Source organism: Frankliniella occidentalis, unplaced genomic scaffold (genome assembly GCF_000697945.3).
Source record: "Frankliniella occidentalis isolate FOCC.00 unplaced genomic scaffold, Focc_3.1 Scaffold61, whole genome shotgun sequence".
In the NCBI taxonomy this organism is placed as follows: domain Eukaryota; kingdom Metazoa; phylum Arthropoda; class Insecta; order Thysanoptera; family Thripidae; genus Frankliniella; species Frankliniella occidentalis.
In genome coordinates this window covers 877,130-880,925 of record NW_026267191.1, presented here as the reverse complement: position 1 = coordinate 880,925, position 3,796 = coordinate 877,130, and the positions used below count along the sequence as shown (strand labels likewise).

Sequence of the window (3,796 nt, the reverse complement as noted above, 5' to 3'; positions counted from 1 at the left end):
CCGCACGCTGCTCCGGGCGGCCCGCACCGTACCGCCGCCGCGCTCAGCCCGCCCCGTGGCGTCCCGCCGCGCACCAGCGCCGCGCCCCGCCGCCGCACCACCGCCGCGCCCCGCCCCGCCGCCGCGCCCCGCGAGCGCCCTCACGCCCCCTCCGCGGCGCCGCGCCTGCGGGTGCGAGAGAGACAGCATGACGGCCGACGAGGAGGAAGGTTGAACGCAGGGGCACAACCGAAGAGCCGGCCGCGCGAGTGGCGAGCGAGTGTGAGTGTTCGACGAGTCCCGCGAGTGCCTCGACGAGGACGTGTCGCTGACGGCCCCGGTCCCCCTTACATAGTAACCGGCCCAGGCCTGACCTGCGCGCGCCCTAGGGAGCTGTTCGCGGACCAGCACTGGCCCGCCCGCCCACGTCCGCCGTGACAGCGGCTAAAAGCAACTCACCACCTTTCTGAGCGCGCTAGAATAGGATTCCTGACATCTGTCAATGTGTCATCCTCTCCTCTGATCCCGATTAGCCAGTTAACGAGAATAACCACGTGAAGGTCGGTGCTGACAGCGCTGAGCACGCCGGCGGTGACGGGTCCAGGGGCCGCGGGGGCAACCACACCCGTCGAGCCGACCTGAAGACACACTGAACCTTTCGAAACTTTGCAGACAGCGGGTCAAATTTGATGCTCTTTTGTACGTTCAGCGCGCGGCGAACTTCCTTTTGCATTAACTTCACTTACTGCCCCCCCCCCCCCTCGTGCTTGCCCTCATGCCATGTACAGGTACACGCCGCTCGTGGAGGTTCAGTGGTTGAGACCAGCGCCGTCCTGAGAGTCGAGCGCGCTTGTCCACCTTTCAACTCCCTGCTGCTTGTAGCTCCATGCGGGGAGGCCCTTTACCCAACGGCTGTCACCCCGCGGTATACCTCGTGGACCCTCAGATCTGCCAGAACCCACTACGGGTACTCCACGGATACGCCTAGGCGGCAGTGTTGCCAAAAAACGTAGGCAAAAATTATTGTCCACGAGACACCTGTGTCAAGTGGGCGGGTTCGACGCTTGCCTACTAGGCGAATTCTCCTCGCGGACAGGCGTCGATAGCGCCTTACTCCTTCCAGATTCAACGAGAGGGATTTCCAGCCAATTACCTGGCGACATAGGATACCCCGCATATACCTGGGAAACGACCCAAATCCCGCACCCCCTTGTACCAGGCAATTGTATGGGACCCGCCCTAGTCACACGCACCGCGTACTTCTGGTTTGGCGTGTATGCCTGTCATGACACCTTAGGAATCAGAAAGTTCGTCCGTCATTTCGCCCGTTGCCCAATAGTTCGGCCGATGCAAGCTCAGATAGCGCCTGGTGGGTAGGCAACAACTCGCCTTCAGTGCATGCGTGTACCGCGGGCTGGCCCACCCTGAGTCTCGCAGGCGCCGAGCTCCCCGTAGTTTGCTAAAGGAATCTAAAAAACAAAACAAAAAAACAAAAAACTAAAACCCGGACGTACTGTCTGGGCGACCCTTTACAGCCTGAGCGAGTCAGTTTTCAAACAGCAGTGGTAGCAAGCAAAGCGGGCTATAGAAAACTAGAATCCCGCTCGGAAATAACAGTGTCTGCTCGGTCAAACCGTAAAGCTCGAAAGTCACAAAGCTGACACTGACAGAGCTCAGAGCTGTTTTCAATTATAACGATTGGCAAGCAAGCAGGCGCGACTAATTTGTGGCTTAGCGAGGACCGGGTCGCCGGTCGGCGCGGGAAAGCAACGCGCTGTAGGGCTCCCTTTTTTACCCGCGTACCCAGGTAAACCGGGTAAACCGGGTAAACCGGGTAAACCGGGTAAACCGGGTACCCGCCCGCCCGGGTAGGAACCGGGTAAACGGGTCTTACCGGGTAACACCGGTATACCCGAGTATACCCGGCGGAACTGCGACTGTTGGTAGGCGATTTTACATACCGTTTCCACCCTGGTACCCGGGTTACCCGGGTAACCCGCTGCTACCCGGTGAGACCCGTTTACCCAAAGAAGCGACGATTTTGTCGCCAGCGGTCGAAAAGCTAGTCCGCACAAATCGACAAGACAATGAGACAATGTTTTCTCCAAAGAAGTGACGATTTTGTCGCCAGCGGTCGAAAAGTTTCTCCGTTTCTCCGTGTTGACGGCCTGGACTATCATCATACACGCTGACGGCCAGTTGCCAAATTCGCAAAGTCTCAAATACGTGTTCCCCCCCCTTTTTTTTTTGCGAAAGAAACATTGGATGTGTCAGTTCATACGTCGACACGTGTGACCTTTAACATTACACTGCACCATCGCAGATTTTGCGATGCGATTGTGGCATGTTTCAGCTGCGGACGGCTAAAGACGCTTCAGATAAAACACGAAATGCCTTCTTAGAGACGAGACAAAAATCGGGTACGAATTGAGACCGCTGTCTGCTCAACTTTCTTACCAGTGATAAACACAAGCAATCGGCAGTGATGCCAGCGCCCAGCTATTGCGCCCTCAGGAGGGGCCGCGCTGGTCGGGGCGGCGATGTTTAGCTATGTGTAGGTGGACCGTTCTATTATTGCCTTTCATTTTACTGCATAGTGATGGAAAAGCTTTAGGAAAATCTGGGCGATGTACTTCAAACGGTTCCGGAGAGGCACTTTGTAGGTTGTAGATCACATTTTTTTGCTTCTTTTATGGTTTCTCTTGTGGATAAGAGTCAAAAACGACCTAAAGACCTTTTATGCGCTGATAGAACTATCGGCAATCCGAGTCTACCTACGTCCCCTGTGTTATGTGTCGCTCCCAGCGAAATTGGTGAGTAATACCGGAAGACGTTTCTTTGTTAGGATATCAAATTTGTGCTGACTGGAGGCCCTCTAGTCTAATTAATTCCACCTCATTCTGCTCAGTGTGGGTTCCTGTAAGCGCCATTTGTACACTTGGATTTCCAATGTGAAAAGTCAATTTGGTTTTACTCGATTACATGCTATTTGAGTCTTGTTGCGGTCTCACTGGAAACGCAAGTGTGTGAAGGTCGCACACTTGCAGGTGTCTGAACATCCATTCGTACACTTATGGGGGTAAACATGTGAATTTTTCCTAGAAAATGCGACATTCACACACTTGCGTTTCCAGTGCTATTGTGATAAAATTAGGTAAATAACCTTTTTTTTTTTTTTTTCAAACTTCAGGAAGGTCTCAAATTTTTTTGTAGCCTCTCTTGCTTAACTGTGTTGACGTATACTTCATTTATACCTAGATAACCACAAAAATTCGAAGACAATAAGGCTATCGTTCTAGACGTTGTATCTATCCAATTATTTTTTTAAAACATTATTTTGCCGGTTTCTACGGACTTCCTGGCTGTTCCATTTGCACTTTCGTAGTTATTCTGTTAGAGAGGCGAGCGAGGAGAGACATTTCAGAAACATGGGCATGTTATTTTTTTTAAATGATTCTCAAATACTCAATTAACGACCCGGCTATTGACACACGAAGGGATGTAGTTAGTTTTGGATGTCATTGGTCGCAAACAGTCGTGTGTGAAAGGTAGTAGGGGAGTCATACGAAACTGGCCGAACGTGGGTAGTGGGCGGGGGGTTGTGTACGGACAACATCAGCGAACGCACACTGTTTGTGGGTGACCTCCTAACTGCAATAGTGTATGCCCCCCAAACAAAACGAAAAGTGGAATGAAAATAGTTGCTGCTCTAGCTAACTCTCTGACCGCCGCCCGCCGTTGGGCGCGCCACCAACCCCCCGAGGCCGGTCCCCTCCCAGACAGCCAGGCATCCCCGGCATGTCGGCGGCTTTCCCCT

At 53.2% G+C, this 3,796-nt stretch overlaps 1 protein-coding gene across 4 annotated transcripts in view; it reads left to right on the top strand.

Moving 5' to 3' along the window:
* LOC113209862 (lachesin) overlaps positions 1–3,796 on the top strand; it is a 206,866-nt gene that overhangs the window by 4,293 nt on the left and 198,777 nt on the right. For 3 of the 4 annotated variants that reach the window (XM_052267918.1, XM_052267916.1, XM_052267913.1), the window contains exon 1: positions 107–261. The exons of the other annotated variant lie outside the window; for it this stretch is intronic. The gene's annotated coding sequence lies outside the window, so the exon portion shown is untranslated. Of the gene's footprint in view, positions 1–106; positions 262–3,796 lie in introns of those variants that run through there. 4 annotated transcript variants of the gene reach the window in all.